Source organism: Marmota marmota, unplaced genomic scaffold, assembly GCF_001458135.2.
Source record: "Marmota marmota marmota unplaced genomic scaffold, marMar, whole genome shotgun sequence".
In the NCBI taxonomy this organism is placed as follows: domain Eukaryota; kingdom Metazoa; phylum Chordata; class Mammalia; order Rodentia; family Sciuridae; genus Marmota; species Marmota marmota.
Window position 1 is genome coordinate 57794044 of NW_025999968.1, and position 21149 is coordinate 57815192.

General features: G+C 45.8%; 1 protein-coding gene and 1 long non-coding RNA gene across 8 annotated transcripts in view; one reads left to right on the forward strand and one right to left on the reverse strand.

Moving 5' to 3' along the window:
- The window catches only part of LOC125616960, a 30316-nt gene extending 26129 nt beyond the window's left edge, over positions 1–4187 (reverse strand). For all 7 annotated transcript variants that reach the window (XR_007347771.1, XR_007347775.1, XR_007347776.1 and 4 more), the window contains exon 1: positions 3443–4187. This is a non-coding gene — a long non-coding RNA (uncharacterized LOC125616960). The remainder of the gene's footprint in view (positions 1–3442) is intronic.
- The window catches only part of Kcnj15 (potassium inwardly rectifying channel subfamily J member 15), a 45756-nt gene continuing 26585 nt past the window's right edge, over positions 1979–21149 (forward strand). The window contains exon 1 of the mRNA XM_048803678.1: positions 1979–2221. The gene's annotated coding sequence lies outside the window, so the exon portion shown is untranslated. The remainder of the gene's footprint in view (positions 2222–21149) is intronic.

Genomic DNA, 21149 nt, shown 5'->3' on the forward strand with positions numbered 1-21149 from the left:
AGGGTCATTATAGAATTTTCATACTCACTATCAAGCCCTCCAGTTATGCCTTTCTAATGTTTCACCTTCTTTGGTGAATGCGGTCACATGGGCAACCCTGAGACCTAATGGTTGGTATGTCACCAAATGAAAACAGGTAAGCGCCACCAAAGTGAACAATATTGTCCTAACATTTAATTTTTTATGATATTCGTGCTACTTAGGCATCATATTCTTCTTGTATCATCTTCAAGGCTGTGTCATGAATGAATATCAGGTCTTCTGTGCATGATCCTGCAGAACACAAACTCGCTAGAGTGCTAAGCTATGATCATATTACTTGATGCTGAAAGGAATGTACACATGCATATGTATGCCCACAATAGTCTAATTTGAGAAAAATGTAGAATAATATAAAGTGCATGGACTAAAAGTCAGAAGAGCTGTTTTGAGCCTGAAGTCATAGCTCTGTAGCTCTGTGACTTTGGTCAAATCACTTACCCTATCTGTCTGTAATTTCCTTGCCCTTAAAAGATGACAAATCATGCTTATATTTTGGTCTGAGGTCAAAGTAATAATGTCTTTAAAAGTCTTATATGGTGAGAGAGGATATTCAATGTTAATTTGCTAATTGAAGCTGAGTCTGGATATAGTCATCAAATAAAAGAAGGTAAGAATTAAAGTTTGATTATAGTAAATCAAATCCTCCATTTACAATCTTTCATCATTCCACTTGGCAAATGTGTGTGTGTGTGTGTGTGTGTGCTTTCTTTCTTTTGAGGGTCCGTGACATGCCAGGTATCCCTGGAAGCTTGAACTGTGATGAGGATGAGGTTGGTAACCAGGACAGCTATGGTCAAGCTCCAAAATGGAACACAGACAGTCAATGACAGCGTTTGAGGGGCTGCTAAGTGCCACACAGAATAGAAAGGCGTGCTGAGATGCAGGATCGGTTTGGGGCCCCCTCAGATGCGGACCTCCTGGACAGGTGCCATGTGGGTGAAGACCTGATGGGTGATAAGGAGTTGGGCCGTGAATGACGAGCAGAGAGAGGACATGTGGGCAGAGTTGTCTGGACAGGGGACATGTGAGTGTGTCACTGTCTCCTCTGTGACAGACACCTTGCTCCTCCTGACATAACCTTTGCACCAGCCACCTGTTAGGATTTACTGGGATCATCGAACATTCTGCTGCAGGAAGTCCAGGAAAGCCTGCGCTCCGTGGACTGCCCGACCTGGTGGCTGCATGAAGACCCCTGGTGTGGGAAGGATCTGTAGCTGGGCCATCGAAAGACACTCACTGCCTGGTTTACAGGGGACCCCAGAAGATCCCTCCTTAGGCATCTGCACCAAGGATGTCACCACTTCTCACAAAAAGGCTGGACCCTAGGTAAGTCCTGCATGAATCCCCAGCCCCATCCCCACGATCTGGAAGAACCCAGTTTTTCCTATCTATCTGTCCAACTATTTTATGTGGGTTTTTCCCCCCCAATTAGGGAATAAAAATGCAATAGAAAAATCAGAAAACGATGTTGCCCTTGGTGACATTGGGCTTAGGCTTCCTGGCCCAGGTTTGGCTCCTGCGGGTGTGCCCTGCTTGCCCAGGGAGGTGGGGAGTTCTGTGAATACGCATTTGAGGAGAGGAGAGGGGAAAGACGGGAGAACAGAACTGGAGGTAAGGGAGAGCTTGCTAGGAAAGGTAATCTGGTTATTTATTTGTAGTTTACTTAGGTCAAGGGACCTTAAAAATGGCTTTGATAAGAGTGGCCAAGGTTTCTTCAGAGATTAACTGGCATTCTTTAAAAAGGGCATTTGCCCTGTTTTGCACAGGTGTCTGGAGAGCCGGGGACTGGGTGCCCTCGGAATCCTGTGCTGAGCTGTAGGTTTCCTTAAGACCTGCAGACACCGCTGACATCATGGACTCCATTCTCAGATTCCTTCTCTCTCTCTCTCTCTCTCTCTCTCTCTCTCTCTCTCTCTTCCCTTCCTCCCTCCTTCTCTGTCCCTCCCTCCTCCACTGCCCAATCTCTCCCAATCTCTTTCTCTCTTCAGTTCCTTCAGGTAATTCCTCCTCAAACTTGTACCAACTTGTTTTTGACTGACAGTGAGCAGTGAGGGAGTCCTCTTCCTTTGGAGAAACCCTCAGCACCCACCTTCCCCAGGGCAACCTGCGTCCACTGAGCCTTCCCTTGGCTGCCACAATTCCACGTCTGTCCAGGAGCCTGCGCCTTCCATCTCTGCAGGTAAGAGGCACACGCTTGTGCCCACGCTGGGGCGTGCAGCGTTTTAGAGGTATTTTTGAAAAACTTTCCTTCTAAAGGCAATGAGAAAGTTGAGATTCTTTTGAAACTTAACTTAAATCATTCAAGACGTCCAAGCTTATCTGGGGGAAGTTAACAAGTGTTGTTTGCTTGTGGAAAACGGGTTTTTCCCTTAATGATGGGGCAAAGAAAAAAGAGCACTTTATTCTTGCCTGTGAAACAGTATCCAGATGTTGTCTTGCTTGCCGCGGGTGTAAGGGGTCTAGATCACGGGAGAGGAGTGACTTTGACTTCTCTCTGCAAGTGTTTTTCTATCACAGCGTCTGTCGGAGCCTGGTTTTCAGCGATTCTATAGCTCTTTGGCTAATTCTCTAGCAGTCATTTTCCTTTGTCGGTGAAGAAATCAGTTTAGGTTGCCGTAAGGCGAAACCTCATGGGAATATTTTAAAATCTGTTACCTATCCTTATGAGAAAAGAGGTTACGTAAGCCTTCTGTGGTAGGTATAAGGAATGTAAACAGTGCTGACTTTGGAAACACTGTGAACTTCGTCCACGACCCATTGATAATGCTTTTTATAATCTGTGTGTGATTTCAAGCGAGTTTGGACTATTCTGAGCTAATAAATGTTACCCTGGGTGAAATTTCCCCGTGGTTCCTGTAAAGCCTACTTTGTCCCCTCTCTACTTCCGCATTTCGTTGCCTGAAGGAAATCAGAATTTGTTGTTCCGCAGACGTTCCTTGACCTCACAATTGATTTCAGTTACAGGTTAGGAAACTTACAAGAAATGCAATACTTCAACTTCAGGGAACAAAAGACCCAAAATTTCTACTGAAGTGTTCAGGTTAACTTCTTTTCATCTAAACATATCTTAATTTCCCCCACTTGACCTGTCAGAAGGATTTTGAAAGACTTAGGAGTGACTCTCCACGTTCCTTTCCTGCAACCCCGAAATCTCCCACTCTCCACACTCACACACAGTGGTTGTCCTTCCAGACTCTTCCCCGTTTTGTCCCTCGTGAATGTTTAAACAACTAGGTCACAATCAGTCACAGCCTTAGGTGATAAAGCCTCTGCAAGTTAAAATTGCCCTAAAACTGAAAGAAAATGTCACATGAAACTATAACGCACTTTTCAATGTCATCCTCTTGTGAGAACCAGATAGATATTGGGGAGACTTCCGGCTGAGCCATCAAGCGCTCACCTCGGAGCTCCAGAGCTTGCTCTTGCCACACCTTCCTGGGGGGTATCTTTCAGCACTTTCCTCATCCCTGGCTGTCTGTCACATGATGGACGGCCATGCAGGGGGCGAGCCGGGGGTCAGCCGGTGCTCTTCGCAGGAGGCTGACGAGCGAGGGGTTGACCAGGCTGCTGGGTCCTGCCTCAGAATGCTCACCAGGTCTGGAGCAGCCTTTTCTTCTCTGGATTCAAGAGATGCCGAAGTGGTTGGGGAGCTTTGGAGAACAGTGTTGGTGGCGTTTTTTATTCTGGTTGCTTAAGAAAACGCGTTTCTGAAAAGCCCTCCTTCCTTCTGCCCACTCCTTCCTCCCACCCGGAGTTGTGGTCATTTTTACACAAAGTGCTATTTCCCCAGTTTCCTCTCCTCACACTTATAACCAGTGCAGACAGCCTGTGTTTTGGGGGGAAGAGAGAGTGGGACCCCAGGCTTCACGTGTCAGCAGTCCCGAGCCAACAAAAGCAGGTCTCTTGGCTCCTTCCCCGAGGGCTGAGCATGCCCCGCTTGGTGCTGCACCGCGCTGCGGAAATCCTGGACGGCTGCCTGTTCTTTCTTGGTGTGTGTGTGTGTGTGTGTGTGTAATTATACACCTGAATGATAGCAACACGCTGGATATAAGAAAGCCCGCACATGTGTGCTTTTAGCACCAAATAAAGAGGCGAACTTTTCTGATTTAGTAAGCGAATGTCCAGCCCTTCACAGATCCCTTCCTGCCCAGTTCCTCCCATCTGTTCGAGGCATGGCACAGCCCCCTGACATTTTTGCACATGTTGCTTTGGAGTCCAGGGTTAAGACCAGGGTGTATTTGTATGTGCATCAGTATCTCGGAACCAAAAACCAGTCCACAGAGTGGGCAAGGCACAGCTGAATGGCCTGCCCCTGGCAACACTGGTTGCAGGGCACACCCTCCCGAGTTGCTTCCTCGTCTTTAATGTACAAGTAAGGACCTCCTGTCCTCCCCTGCAGCACTTTGAGCTTTTCACACCAGAGTAAATCCGGTATCTTCAAACGTGTTGTTTTAATTCTTCTTTCAAGTAAAAATAGCTCCACTCCAAAAATAGGAAGCTATTGCAAGGATTAATGTTAGCTTTTATGTTTGTAAAAAAGCTGGTTGATTATTAATGGGCAAATGCAAGAGGCAAACCAGACAAGGGTACTGTCTATGCTCTCATGAGCTCTTCACCTCTGCTCCCCAGGAGCCACCAGGGTGGGTCTTGCTCTGTTCTCTCAAGGACACAGTGCCCTGGAAGGGAGCAGGTGTGACCCAACACACCTGGCTCTTTGTTACCACTCAGGTAACTTCCTGGTTCCTGTTCTACAGACAGGTTAAGGAGCTGTGTGACCAGCAGCCCTTCAGAGGCGAGTCCTAGAAGTGCCAAAGCTTCCCTAAAGTAAGGAGCAAAGAGACCCTGCTCCCCATCTTGAAAGGCGGGATTGATGGCAGAGAGAGGGAAAGAGAGAAACAACAGTAATAATTAATAATTTTGAAATAAAGGCTCTGAGAAAGAAGTTTTATTTACTAAGTGCTACTTTCTTAGATGAAAGGGGAAAAAACAAGAACACAGACATTCCTGATGGAAGACAAATGACAAGTGACAGATGTAACCTCCACCAAATGCTCTCTGGACCCCTTCAGACCATGGAGGGCCCACTCCTGATCCAACCGGGATCCACCTGGTGCAATGTGCCACATTCCCAGGGACTCGGTGGAAAACATCGATGCTCTTCCTGTAAAAGAGAAGGCCGGGCTCCGTGAGCGAGTAGGTCCAGCTGTCCCTGTGATGGGCACTGTTCTTTCAAAGCCAATGGCCCCGGAGACCCCATTTGACTGGAGAAGTTCACCCAGGCCTAATTCCAGAACACAACCTGGGTTTCTAGACCTAAAGTTCTAGAGCATGAAATTCCAGATATTTCAGCCACACTCTGAAGATGGATCAGAGTGGCCTGGTCATGCTCACATCACACACAAGAAGAAAGCAAGCTTTCTATCTAAGTACAAAAGTGCACGCCAGCCTGTCCCCCACCCCATGCTTGTCCAGTAGGTGACAGTTAGTGAAGAGCTCTCTGTGTCCCCTCGGGCCTGAGGAGACCGTGGAAGCAATTAGCAGCACAGGGAGCGGAGCGGTGACTTTGTTGGTCCTTCCCCATGACCCTGCAGTTCCAACCGGGAGCAGTCCAGACTACAGTGATATGATTAAGATAAGCAGGTCCTGGGCTGGTGGAAGACAGTGTCACCCAGAGGCCGAAGTTCAGGGTAATGACAGCCTGAGCCTGCCACGTCACTAACCACTAAGGCACCAGGGCTGATGATGAGGACCAGCACCAGGTCTCGGGGTGCTGAGGGGCCCAGCTGGTTTCCTGTGGGTTCCATCCACATCCTGTTCCACTCAGAGCTGCCCTGGTGTTCGACTGATGGTTGTGAAATTCCTGTGCATTTTCTCTAGTGCTTCTACAAGAGGCTGATTGAGATTTGGGAGCGCTTAAAAATTATACAGCTTTTTCTTCAAGGAAAATGAGTGCAAAATTGTGGATGCCAACTTGGACAAGGCTCTGGAGAAGAGAGAGTTCCATCAGCTTCATGATCAAGCCATTCTGTATCTCACAAAACAAGGCCCCAGACGTGTTTCTTGAATGAAGGAATGAATCAATTTATGCAAGCTGCTGGTTACTCAGTAACTCTGAGAAATGAAACGCCAAAATGCCAAGTAATTGTACTTACCCGTATCTAATGATCAGTGATATATGAGAGCTCAATCCTCACGGTGTCTGGGATACTGCACGTTGCCATGAAGGGTAGATTCCTATCCTCCATGCAACCTTAGGTCTTATCTAGGCCCCAGGGAAGGATGCTATCGGAGCTGTTTTCCTAGAGCAGAGTGTGTGGGCATTGAAGTTAATGGTCCATGCTCCTCACTTGGAAAGCCCCTAACTTAAAACCCCAAGAAGGGTTTCCTAGTCATGAGCTGAGCACCAGAATGATATTAGAGAATCACAATATTCTCCTTGAATGGACTTGGAGCATGTGCCCCAGCGTAAGATCCGTGTGTCTGGCAAGGTGCCCCCTTCCTCCCCTTTGGTTTTTATTAATGCTGTTTCCAATTTCCGATGGCAGTTAACAGTGTCATTTCTTGCTTCGAACGCTTGCTAAACCTGTGCCCCCCAGGCCAAATAATGTTCTCACTCCACGATGTTTATGCTTTCAACTATGTGCAGATTGATCTCTTGCTCTGGCCTTTTCTGCTATGCCAAAGAATACACAGTCAGGTCCCCAAATCTTGCTTTCTTAATTTACTACCTAAGTTACCATTTGTATCTATTCCTACATTTCAAGAAAAACTAGAGAAGTTTATACCTTACTTCGAATGTTCAGGAAACTTGGCAGCCTGCAGGCTTTGCTTCCAACCCAAACCTGGGTACCTGCTGGGAGAGAAGATATATGAACCCTGAAACACCTGGCTGCTTGTGTCTGTGAATACTGAGGAATGAGAACCGCACCCAGATTCCTTTATATTTCCAGAAGTCCATGGAAAGAATTTTTAAACAAATAGTTAGCTACATCACACACCAACATAAATATGCAGTGATGAAGTCGCTGTGGGTGTGCCTTTAGCGAGAGCATCAGTCATGACACAGACTGCACGGGAGTGGAGACTGTTCCAGTACCAAGAGCTTCTCAATACTTTATTTTTGCTTTATTTTGAGTACTTTGTTTATTCAATGTCAAAACTGTAATTTCAACCAAAGGTCCATATTAAAGACAAAATGGAAAGAAAAATAAAAGGCCCTCTAAATATGGTTTAAACCATTTAACATGGTAAAACATTTCATACCATCCCTAATAGAAGAGTCGGATACGGCCTGGCATGAGTCGGTCCTTACCAACACAAACACCGTAGTGACACAGTCAACAAACACTTCAGGGCATAGTTCCTGGCCCCTGCAGACTGAGGACTGTCTCCAAGAGCTGGAGGAGACCTCTCCAGTACTTCCTGTCTCAGGCCCTGAGGGCAGGAGTGATTCCCCTAGCCAGGAGGCAAGAGGGCAGGCTGTGAAACACAGTCAGGCTTGACAGCAGAGCATCCCTGTCTACCTGGGAGGTCCTGCTGTAAGCAGAGAGTGTGCAGAGGCTGCTGTAACTCTAGCCCTGCAAGAACTGAGAAGGTCTTGGCTCAGGCAGGATTAGGGGCTTCTTAGCTTGCAGGCGTCCCTGGAAACATCACAGTGAACATTAACACATTGAAAACCCCAAGAAGTCCCAGGGCGAAGGCATGCATGGACTTCCAACCCGAGCTGCACATCCACTTACAGGCTGAGGCCCACCTCTTCCTACTCCTGTGCCTGACTCTGCCGGGGATACATGGTCAACTGTGATTGGCGTAGGATGGATGGCAGGGTGTCATGTGATCTGAGAAAGAGCACTGTGATGTTCCGGCTCCGCTTGGCTATAATTTGTCCGTTTGGGGCCTAGCTGACCCTGCAGTTGACCAGCCAGCTTTTGGGACTTCAAAGTGGCTACTTACAGTCAGTCCCAGAGAATGTTTTTGTACTTTGATTGTTTGTCTCATTGTCTCTTTATATCCACCCTATCCCCCAAAGAATGTAAACGAATTTACAAAGATACACACTCACACATACACACTCACACAAAACAACGTGAATTAAAAATGGATAGTAAAAAAAAAGAGTAATCTCACAGAGATCATTTGATTAAATCATAATTATGTAATTATTATCTGTTTTATAAATCACAGTCAAATATAACCAGTTCCACAATAACAGAATCTTGTTTGTGACTTTTTGTAGAATTTAAGCAAGTCTCGTATATGAACGCATGAAAGACAGTGTCCACTGTCCTCTGTGGATCTTTCTATGCAGCATGTTTTTGTGTGTGACTGTCCACACCAAGGCTGTAAACTTTTCCCACTGTCTTGGACTCAGGCCTTGCTTCAGCATGAGGGAATCATCCCTGGTCCTCATCTGAGCATGGGCTGGGAGCCTTCTGAGAACTTCTGTCCCATTCCTGGGTGTAGGTGGCTCATTCCACTTGTCCTGAGTTGACAGTGGCTGTTTTCTTGTCTCCTTCCCCTGCGGGGCTGCAAACCTTGACAATGGAGATTTTACCAGATTCTTTCTCTGTGCTCCCAGTGCTTAGTCATGGAATCCTCAGGCAATATTTATCGAGTCCACATGCATTGACATGAAAGGCAAAAGCTTTGCTGTAATTACATCTTCCCTTGAACCAAAAACCCCACATCTATCTCGTCCAGCAAACACACACATAGACTTTTTTACTGTAGTGTTTTTCAAAACACACGTATTTTAAAACTGGTAACTAGTTAGATGGGCTGCTAGAATTGTGTAATGGGGTCAGTAAGGAGATATCTTTTATAAGTGAGAAGAAACAGGCCACTGTGCGCCTATGACATTGTAATTGTGTAGAACTGATGAAAGGAAAATGGGAAACATGCAGAGTATTTGGAAAGAAGAAAATGAGGAGACCTGAAATAAAACAAAATCAAGTAATGCAGAGCTAGCAGGGTTCAGCCTGGAAATGTGGGCTGGAATTCCAGTTTGATCCTGGAGAAGAAAACCAGGGAAAGACAGGAAAGGAGGCGTTTACCAACCTTGGGGTGTAAGGGGTGATTTGGTCCATGGTACAGCAAACCCAATAGATGAAAATTAGCAGTATTTTGTTCTCCTTCAAAGGCTAGGCTTTGATGTAGTCTGCGTTAGCATATTGTGCGAATAAAGTATTTGATTTTAAATAAAGTAATGTGTTTCAAATTTTAAGTTGAAAAGAATTTTCTAGATTTTTCCCATTTTAAAGATGAAATATTGTAGGACTAAAAGTTATGAGAGCCACTTTCTGTGATTACAAGTATATGCATTTCATTCCAAATGGGAGCAGGGTATGCCGGTGCATAGCATTTCAGATTCTAAAGCTGCATGAGGATATGCATATTTAAACATGAATTTTATAATTATGGATCTTAACTTGTCTTGTCCAATATCCTGGGAATGTTTCTTGAACAACATTTCTGTGCAGCACTTTGCTTAGTTTTCAATATCTGAAGAGATGGTCTAATGCAGGGTTATGGTCTAATAGGGGAAATACATGTCAAATGAGTTTTTAAACCAACTCCCTTTAAAATCTTGACTGCTTAGGCTCTAACCTTCAGTCGTCTCCACCTAGCTGAGGGCTTGCTCTATAGGAGGCTGGGTGGTCTTATATCTATTCAGAAGATGTAAGTGGACTTAGTCCTTGATCTCAGGGAAACTCCAGGCTGCTGTTGGGAAGAAGTGTGGACAGGAACAGAGGCCACGAAATAGAAAAAAAGAAATACCCACAGCCCAAGAGAGAGCGTGGCCCAGCAGAACATGATGAGAGTCACATGAAGGATCTTATCTAAGGGCTGGGGAGAGTCAAGGAGGGAGAGGCGGGACCCCTTTGGAAGGCTGGGAAAGGCATTGGGGTGTTTGAGATGAGCTTGAGGAATAAAGAGGAGTGAGGACAGGGAGAACCCACCCCAGAGGCCAGGAGAAGGACATGAGCCACTGAGGGCCAGCAGGAAATTGCAGGGAGGCTGCCATGCCCCAGGGGTGGAGTTTGCTGTGGGGAAGGAACAGGAGAGTGAAGATGGCGGTCATCAGGACACCGAGGGCAGATGCCGTGTGAGCACCTGCAGAAGGCCAGACAGCTCTCGGCACTTCCCTGCGCCACGCAGTAGCTTCACCTCAACCTCCCTGGGATGAGGCCAGCAGGCTGCAGAGGTTAAGTAGCTTGCTCATGGTTACAGGCTTCAGAAGAGGTAAGGTGGCCTTGGAAGCAAGGTCATTGGTCTGTGGAGGCCACATCCTTGGTGCTGTGCTCAGAGAGGTGGGACTCAAGGGTAGAAGTGTGGACAGGAACAGAGGCTGGTTTGGCAGACACTGAGGAGTCACCGAAGATTTTGATTTCTGAGTTTCTGACTACATGTAAATATTGGTATGGTGGTGACACCAGGCGACAGTAGGAAGGGTACTTTGAGAGTCTGAGTAAAAGGAATGAAGAGCTGGGACGCGGCGGTGGCGGTAGACGGTCAAGGGGACATGCGTCCCTGAGGTGTTGGCAGGTGGGGTCTGGGAGTGTGCTGCGGATGGGGTGCGGGAGTGAAGGAGTTTAAAGACAGAGATGTGGACAACGGTGATGTCAGTTAGGAACCAAAACTCAGGACTAATTTAGGAAAGCAGTCGGAACTCGGTGCTGGACCATTCCGTTCTGAGCAGTTTTCTAGGACGTGCCTGGGGGATGTCCGGAGCCCAGCTGGCTCTCTGAAGAGATACGGTAGGTGAGTCACCATTAAAGTGGTGGGTCTAGGAATCTTCAGGAAGTAAGATAGAGGATGTCAAGAAAGGACGAAAGAGAAACCCAAGGGGAGGAGACCAGGGCGCACATGATTAGGTGAGAAGGAGGGACATCCACCAAGTAAAGGAGAATCAACTCGGAGAGAAGAGCTGAAAGACCCAAGTCTGACAGCTCAGCCGTGAGTAGCTGTGGGGATTTCTGGAGAAGACATGATCCATAGTCTGCCCTTGGCTCATGATCGGAGGTATGGAGAAGGATGGAGGCGCACACGACTGGGAGTCACGGGGGAGGCTGTAGGTCTGAGGACACCGAGGAAAGAGGGTGGAGGAGGCTTGGTTAGTCCCTGAAACTCACATCCTGGGTACGGGGAGGAGGCTGTGGCTGGCGAGCCAAGGCGGGTCCTCCAGGGCTGGAGGCTGAGGGCTCCTAAGCCTGTTGGTGGCAAGTTTCTCATCCTCTTGTCCTAAGTGTGGCTAAGCCATTCCCCTTCCTCCTTCAAGTCAGATGAGCAATTTCAGAGATTAACATCCATCATGGCTTAAGGCGTATGAGCTCGTCTTAGAGGGATGATCCGTATGTTCCTGTAGTCACATCAGGATGGGATGATGCGATCGTCGCTGGAGACACAAAGGAAGGTTCCAGCAACTCACGGTAACCGGGGAAGTACCTGGCTTTTGCCAGCTGTGTGTCTCAGTTTTCTGAGACACTGAATAAACTGTGAGAATAAACTACAAGCCCATTCTTGAATGTGTTTCCAATAAAAAAAGGGAAAGATAATGTGGTGTCCAAATTTGCTAATTACTGCCCTGATTAAAGCAAGACTTTTCAAGTTTATTCTTTCATAAGATCAGCAACCTTCTGAACACAGACAGGATCTGACAAAGATAGTACTGACGAGGCAGAGCAGAGGAGGAAGCGAAGCCAGTTCCCTTTGGAACCAGAGCTGTTGCTGGCTGTGGCCGACAGACAGCTTCAGGTTTGTGTTGCTGCGGTCGTCCTCTGGTCTCCAGGGCTGCGCTGTGATTGTGCAAGACCTCAGCAAAACATGAAGAGATACGTTACAGCAATTTTGAAAAGTATGTAGGTGGATTAAAAAAAAAAAAAAAAAGGCAGCCTAAATTTTCTTAGCCAAAGTCAAATAAGTAACACATTTTGGAAAAATCTAGGTAAGAGAATACCAATATCTGATAAGAGTCTGTGGAACCCTACAGAAACAGAGATGGGAGGAGAAGGAGGAGCTGCCCCTGACAGGTAAAGAAGTGTGACCAGACACAGGTCATTCTGATCCCAGAGGCAGCCTGACCTGGTGAAGAGAGACTTTGGTCCTTAGGTGAAGCCCAGGTGTGCAAACACCAAATCCCAGAGTCCTCAGGGAAAGTACACCATGGCTCTGAGCCCCAGTGTCCTAGTGTACGATAAGTGGTCAAGGGGGGGCGCCTGCTCTCTTCCCTCTCTGCTGACTCCCCATCCTCCTCCTCCCCGAACAGGCTGAACACAGGCTTTTCCTTAGCGCAGTTGGGGAAGAAAAGGTGAGTCAGAGAGACCACCACTTACGGGCTGGGTAACCTGAGCACGTTGCCTAACTTCTTCATTTCTTATCTGTAAAATTCAGGAAAATTCCAACCACAGGGATGATAGGAGAATTATATGAGATTTATTTGTTTATTTTTATTTTTTGGTGAAAGTATTGAGAAAACCACTTCCATGTTGTATAGCAAATATTGTCAAAATGACTAAAAGCAATTCCTCCTTTCCCTGCTAAGGGCCCTATTCCCTTATGATATAGTTCTGTTTTCTGATATTTTATTTTTTTTTAAAGACAAAACCTTACTTTATAAAGAAAGTCTGAATTCCAGAGTCTAGGTTGCCACCCTTAAGAGGTCTCCGAGCACCTTTTCTTTTTTTAACTGTAAAAGGAGCTATAACCCCTGGTCACTCCTACTAATACACAAAGTTGAGATGGAAAAGAACTAGCTTCCTGGGTTTACTCTACAAACACCGTCATGCTCAGTGAATCAGAAATTGCTCTTTTAATTATTTTTTGAGGTTCTTCTTACTTTTCTGTGAGAAAATATATAGAAGCCTTAGAAAGGTAACTTTCTTCTAAGTTTTATTTGGAGCCGAGAGTGACAAAGAGAGAATATGAACTTGGCACGAAAGCCAGCCCAGCTCCGGAATTCGGGTGGGTCTAGGAAAAAGCCCAGACTTCAGTGGAAAACATATATGGGCGTGTGGGAAACCCCTGTAAACTATGAGTTAACTGCATACTGCTCGAGCTGGTATGGAGGAAACCACAGAGCTCTCTGAGATCAGAGAAGAGGGGACAGAGCAAGCTTTGGTCTGAGAGTCTCCCCAGTGACCCTGCGAGCCGGGGTGTCTGCAGTTAGCGCCAGTCTCAGCTGCATCTACTGAACCCGGTCATCGTAAGCACCGACCCCCCCCCCCCCCCCCCGAGCTCTCTGTGTGACCTCCTGCCTCTCACCAGGTTCCACATTGCCAGATCTCCAGTTCACCCTCCATTCCGGCCCACTCCTCCCTGAGGCCCCCTGCTCAGTCTTTGGGATTCGTCCCCCACCTCATTGCAGTCCCCTGCCTGAGAGCAGCTCTTCCCTGGTCCTGCTGGACTCTCTTTATCCATCCTTTCAAGCCCATTGAGGCTCAGCTTTCCAAACCAGTGGAGCCTGATCAGTTCTCCACTTCCTGAATTTTCCTTCTCCAGCCTGGACAAACCCTAGAATGTGATGCTAAGTTCTGGTCATACACCGGGGCCCCATCTGAGCATTTGTGTGGTACAGGCAACCCCGACTTCCCAGGTAGGTTAGAAGCCCTTGGTGGGCCAAGGGCCCGATGGGTTTGGCTGAACTAGAACTAACTGTCCTGTCTGAGTCCTGCTTTGCCCCAGAATCAAAGGTGCTGGGCTGTCTGCAGTCCCTGTTTAATGCAGGGTTGGGGGGGCAAGGGGTGACATTTCTCTTCATCCAAATGAGAAAACTGAGAGACAGGGAAGCAAGATCACTTGTCCAAAGTCACAAGCCCCATTTCCTCCAGAATGCACCCTACCTCCTCTTTGGAAAGCCCTGGAAGTGGGCTTTCAGACCCTAAGCCACTTCCATGCACAAGGTGGCAGCCAAAAGATTTGAATCCAAGTCTGTCTGGTTCCACCTTGTACCTTATATCACATTACTTCCCTGTCACCAAAGTGCCAACACGGAGTTCAGCATGAATCCCAGTAAATGGATTTGTGATCATGCTGTTTTGTCAAAACCATGGGAACAGGACAAAAATCTGCAGATTTGACCAGAGCATTGTGTTTATGGCAGGACCAAGAAAAAAAAATGCACTTCATTCTTTGCCTTATGGGGACAGGGTATAGAAGACTTACAAGAACACTGAGATTTCAGGGAGTGTGTGTGTATATTATCACCTGGGCCTGATGTAACCCCATAGCCATAGCAGGCACCATAACAATTTCATCTGCAGCAGGTATGTTGATACCAGGATCCTTCGATCACCAGGGGCCTTTCTGAGAGATGACCCTGCTCTGACTGTGGAACCAAGTCCATCCCTGTGTGAAAAACACCAGAAGCAGCCAAGTCTCAGCTGAGCAGACCTTTCCAGATCAACTCTGTGGCAAAGCCAGGCTGGGCATCTTCCAGGGAACGTGTTGGACCTCTTTAGATAAGCTCAAATTTGGAGTCCAGCTAATCTCTGTGCTTTACTTTAACCTTCACTACATAGAAAATTAAAACTTAAAGGGGTTTCTGAGAAGTTAATCAAACCCTCTCTCCCATTACGGATGGGGAAACTGAGGCAGAGAGGGGCCGCAGGACTTGCCCAAGGGTTTGCAGTACATAAAGAGGTCACTCTCCAGGCATTGCCTTGGCACCTCACCAGGCCTGCCCCAATCCCAGGAGGAGTCTGAAAGGGGAAAAGTGAACCCAAGCTCAGGAGGAAGTAAAATCACGGAACTGGCTTGTCGTCTGGAAACAGATGAGGGGAACGAGTGGAAAGAAATAGAAAGTCCATTAAACATTCGCAGACTTTAAGAGGACCTATGAATATATACAGTTATCATGTGTCCATTTTAAAAAGTAAAAATATTTCAAAAATGAAAATTTAAAAAGGTGTATGATTCCTACTTTCCCCAAACCATTGGAACGTGTCCCTGGCTCTTTCCCTGGACTCTCCCATGGCCACGGCAGCGCTGAGATGCAAGTCCTGGGGCGGCAAGTCCTGGGGCGGCAAGTCCTGGGGGCTGAGCTGAGTGGTCACGTGGCACTTTTCTAATGGGGAAGCAGTGAGCCTGGGTGCAGTGCTGCCCATGCCACATCATCTCAGGCCACCACACTGGGTCATCATCACACTGGGTCATCCAGGTCCCATGCCGAAGGTCACCATGGAAACAGATTGTGCCAGGAAAAAGCACCTGGAAGGATGCATGTGGAGCTCACATAGGCGAAGGCACACGAGAGCCAATGACATCACAGGACCCACCAGCCTGCTCCCGTTTGTTGATAATAAGTAGCCACCACAGGGGCTGCTTTCAAAGCAAAGTGGAGAAAACCGCTGACCCCAATGAAGTCCACTGCAGAAAACATGGGGCCATGACAATTTTTAAGCACTAAAGTGTGAGCCTCCACCAGATCATTCTTCCAAGGTTCTAGAACCCCTTAGAGAGAATCCAGGAGAGAGAAAACTCCTAGTGTCCCCTGGCACCTCTGAAGGATAAAAAACCTGCGTGCTGCCTGCCAGGCCTCTGTGGGTGTTGGTTTTTGTTGTCAGATAGCTGGAGATGTATCAGAGAGAAAGACAGCTGTCTTTTACCCACACAGAAGCCCTGTGCCACAAGCCCTGGCCACCTAGGCTCAGCCCTTGTAAGTGAATGGAGGATGTTCAATAGTGGACTGATGTTCTTGTCATCATGCACGTGCCTGGCTCCTACCTCCTGGATGGAGGGCAGGCTCCACCAACTCACCCCACATCAAGGAGCCCATGGCACCAGGTTTGGGTGGCACACGGGCCTCCTGCTTAGAGCCAAGTATCTGGGATCTGCATCTGAGCTTGGGACCCAGCACCTGGACTCAGATAAGGGCCCAGGGAGTACGCGTCCAGCTGATCACAGCAAAAGAAGATGCAAATGAAAGGTGATTTCAAAAGGAAGGGGGGAACCCCCAGAACCTCAAAGGGAATGTCTGAAAGTCCGAAGGGAATTTCTGTAAGGTCCAACCAGGGTGACTCATCTTAACCTCAGGCATGATTTTCCCAGCTATCTACTTTTCCATTCCCAATAGTGTGTATCTTACTGATTCCCACTTTTGAAACTTCCAGTGCTCAAAACATTGAGCACTGCCTTCTGTGATTGCAAATGCTTCTTCCACAAAGCAGCTGATTCATACTGGTGCCCTCACTGTAAAGATGGAAGCCTTGACTTCTCTGAATAAATGAAGGCTTTGGGTATAAAACTAAAATGTAGTCAGTTTGCTCATAAAAATTGCATTTCAACAAAATTCACAAATAAATTACTTGCAGTTGAGTTTTGAGCCTTTAAAGAACTTAATTTTAATGAGATGCATAACCAATGCAGCTGTTTGGAAAAGCATGCACACTTAGGTTTGTTTCTTCCAAAATTATAATGTTATTCAAAAGTTGCATTGCATAAGAAAAGTGATAAGATTTTCACAAGATATTTAAACCTCTAGCTTAAATATCTTGTAGTTGACAATTTACCTTAGTTTTTCAGGATCTAATCAAGGTCTGGTTTACTCTTATTCATGATTTTTGAAGGGACAAAAGATGTCCTATATTTATTGCTCGATTAGCTCAGCTCTGGGAACTGAGTCACATTTACATAGCTCTACCTAGCATCCCTAGGTGTTCTCATCTGGTATTTTCGAGTTTGCCCTTTTATTTTTGCAGTACTGGGGCTTAAACCCAGGGCTTGGCATGTTCTAGGTAAGTGCTCTACCACTGAGTTCCACCCCCAACCCCCATCTTAATTTTTAAGAAGTTCCTTCTCTCCCAATATTCACAAAGCAGTTTTCCAAGTTGACAAACATTGGGACCTAATCATCTACTAATTTCCTAGATGGGTTCTTCCAATGTCTCGTCAGTGACCCACCAATCCCCTCCTGCACTTGAGATCTGACCCACCAGGGTTTAGGTGTGTATTTTCACAGGACAATTTCTTTTCAAGCCAGGATAGTCCCTAAAACCCAGGGATTTGTGTGTAATAGCCCTAGCTGAGCTTCCGGAGCCCAACAACAGCATCTTTGAACATCTGTAGTTAAACAAGTGACTTTTGGAATTTTACATGTGCTCTAACGTTCACCATGGGCCGTGCTGGAAGAGAACTCTGAGGTCATTTCACCCAAACCTCTCATTTGACAGATGAGGAAAATGGGACTAATTGATAGCTAACGATACTAAATTACAGTTCTTCTCAAACTAGATAGCAGACTGAGTAGTCTTCTTAATGTGCTCAATTACTGTATAGATTCCATGAGCCGTTGAGTGTGCCGTGACCTTGAGCGTTTACACTCTGTGGTTCTCCAATGTCTGTGTTTCTTGTGTGGTGTTTGCAGTCCTATGCTCCGGTAACCTTTCACCTTGGAGGCCTTGCCAGTCCCCAAGTAGGTGTCTCTCCAAGAACATCACCATCCCCAGGTGTCCCCTGGGTCATGTCCCCTTTCTTGAAACCTTACTTTCTTGGTTGTCTGTCCACTCTGATAAGTTCACACAGTGGTCCAACCAGCTGCTAGCTCTTTCTGCTGTCTGTGGCTGGAGAGTCTTTCTTCTTCACTTCAACACACTCTATCGTATCCCAGTTGTTACCTCCTTTGAAGATCTCATTGACTCATCTATGGCCAACTTTTATTCCATGTTTAGTGATTCCCAAATCCCCATCTTCACCCCCAGATTTACTTAGAGATGGAGACAGGAAAGCAAACACATTCAGAGACAGCCTCACCATGTACCCTCACTACCCTCTGCGTCTCTTCCCAGTCTTCCTCTCCATTCAGGCAGAGTCCTCTTCACTTCTAATAGATGTGTGGGTTTTGCCCAATGGCCTACCAAAGCCACCAGGGACTGCCCCACCACGTTCACCAGCCTCCAAATGATCTCTCCAACGAGATCATTCCCTCTCAATCTGTCTGAGACTAGAGTCTTTCTGCCCATTGAAAGATCAGACTTCTTAGTCTGACCTGCATCACTTTATAAAATTCATTACTAGTGAAGTCCCCAATAGAGCTTCCTGCTCACTTTTCTTGAGGTTCCCCAGTGGTCCTCAACTACGGATACACATGAGAAGAGAGTTAGGAGCTTTTCAAAAAATTAGTCAGATACAGGCCCCTACTCACATTCCCCCTTCCAGGAGATTCTGGCTTGACTGGCTCATGTCAGGCACAAGGAATGAGTGTTGTTCGAATCTCCAAGGGTGATTCTTGGTGACTTGATGAGCCTTGGTGACTTGATATTCAAATAAAAGGAAGAATACTTCAAACATACTCTACCTCCCCATGCTTTTGTCTGGGCAATTTCTCTTGTTGGAATCCTTTTTCACCCATTTATTCTTCCCATGGAAGTTCATGAAGACTTCTTTGATTCCTCCAGGTGGAAGGAATTGGTCTTTCTCCTGGAAGCACTTAGCATATTTCCATAATCTCATTCATTCAGGAACTCCAGGTGGACTCTGTTAGGCATGGATAATAGAGAGAATCAGATAAGCTTTCTTTTTTAAAGGAGCTTACCGCCTTATAGACTAGGAGAAACCCACCCCGGTGAACATCCAGCTTTTTGACAGAAGTAGAGAAGCATCCACAGGTTCAGAGAATATGGCTGAGGCATAAAGAAGTCTGGGTGTAAAAGTGTACATGTATGACATTGCATAGATCACAGGGTACGCATTCGAGGGTTTGAAACATGCCTTACTCATAATGATGTATTTCAAGACCACATTCGGGTTAAATGTTTGCAGAGTACAGTGAGTGAGTGAGTGGCTGCATGTCAGGGATTAGGGCTCACTGAGGAGTTACAGAAGCCTTCAGGAAATGGCGGCATTGTTCCTTGGGAGCAATTCCCACTGGAGTTCAAAGACTCATAAGATTCAGTGCTAAATGTTATAATTACAATTTCCAATTTCCCTCAGCCATCTGTCCCACGGTTTATTTTAAGTGATAATGAGAATAGCATATTAGAACCAGGTCCTGTTTCTTGTGACTGAGGGATGATAATGGTCTATTCAATAACAACTCAGAACCTTTGACTTTGGTAAATGAAAGATACAGGTGAAGAGTGATGGTTTCATGACTAACTGGAAGAATTGAATGGGGATTAGGAGAAAAACCTGCCTACCCAACAGATCCGTGAGCCTTCCCTCCCTCCCCCTGGACCTTGCTATGAATTTCAAGTTAAACCCTGAGTGTCTTAAAGATGTTACTAATAAAGCTGCTCAAATGGTCATCAAACGAGTGTGGACAAAGAGGGCCTTGCCATAATTTCCATGCTGATTCTGTGTATGTGTGCTTGGGGGGAGTGTGAATTAGATTCATGATGAACTGATGGGCATCCGAAAAGCAAGTGCACTTCTCCATGGAAAGCTCTCCTCCTTCAGGTAAGGATAGCAGGGCTTAGGCACACCTTAAGAAGTGAGCCATTCCGGAGAGGAAATCCATCTCTTCACATGCTCTCAGGGTCTCAGTGAGTCACAGCAGAAGGGTTAGATCAGCTTCCAAGAGTGTCTGAGTCAGAAGAGATACAAAGACATCCTTCTTAACCCAGAGGACTCCAACACTGTGAAAACTCATTTCCCATGGAAACAGAACAGCATGCAAGCATAAATCACTTCACAAAGCAACTCAGAAAAGCTCACACGCCACAACAGAGGCCTAGAAGCCATTCTCATATTTTGGGCCATGTCTTTGACATCCACTCATTCTTTAATTTATGGATTAACTATTAATCCACTTATTGATTCATTCACTGACTCACTTGTAGTCAAGAGTCATGAAAAACTTTTATTGAAGATAAATCTGGTTTCCTGATATTGAAGTCAATTCCATTTTAATTATTTTCTGTTTAACCAAAAATGTCATGCTCTCTACAACATAAATAAGAGACTTAATCGTATGATGTTTTCAAACAAGGGCTAAAAACTCTGACGTTAGATATCAGAATTTTAAAGATCAAGACAGAACCAAAATGAATTAAGAAATGGATGAATGAAAACCCTGGACACGAGAAAACCTAGATAATACATTTCCCAGGGAAAATAATATCGCTTATTATTCATTATTTATACACAGAGGAAGGCTTCTCTAAATAGGACTGTTCAAATAAATTCAAAGCAAAAATGAATAACAATTGTTAACTAAGATAAAGTATAAAGGGATAATTTTTTAGATTTAGAAATACACATATGATCAGCCACAGTTTAAAGTTTCTCTTAGAGGGGCACCTGATATTTTTATACAATTTTATGTTTTAGTCATTTCTTTAATCATATGACCAAAAGATCTGACCAGAACAGTGTAGAAAACAAAACTTTATTTGGGGATCATGGTTTCAGAGGTCTAAGTCCATAGGTGGCAACTCCATTGCTCTGGGACCAGGGTGAGCAGCACACCATGGGAGGGGGACATGGTGGGGGACAGCAGCTCAGAACATGGCAACAGGAAGTGGAGAAGGCTCTGCCCACTGAAGACCAGCTATGACTGAAAACATTGTTTCCACACTTTTTGTTGATACATTTTAGTTGTTCATAATGATGAGGCTGGTTTTACATATTTGCACAGAACATGGTGATACAATTTGACCAAAGCATCACTCCCAGCACTTCCCCTCCCGCCCCTTGATCTCTTCCCTCTGGGGATCTTCCTTTGGTTGTGGTGAGATCCACTCCCACCCTTCTTTTCCTTTTTCCTATCTAGCTTCTGCTTATGAGAGAAAACATATGACCTTCTGAGTGTGACTTATTTTACTTGACAGAAAGTTCTTTTAGTTCCAACCATTTTCCTGCAAGTAACATACTTGTATTCTTCTTTAGGACGGAGTAAAGAATACACTGTGTATTTTTTTCACATTTTCTTTATCCACTCATCCTTTGATGGGTGCTTATGCTGGTTTCATAGTTGGGTTGCTGTAAATTGTGCTACTATAAACATGGACATGCATGTATTGCTGTAGTGTGCTGACTTAAATTCTTTAGGATAAATATCGAGGAGTGGTATAGCTGGGTCCTGTGGGGTTCCATGCCTTGTCTTTTAAGAAAACTCCATCCTGATTTCTATAGGGGTTGTTCTAATCTATATATATATATATATATATATATAT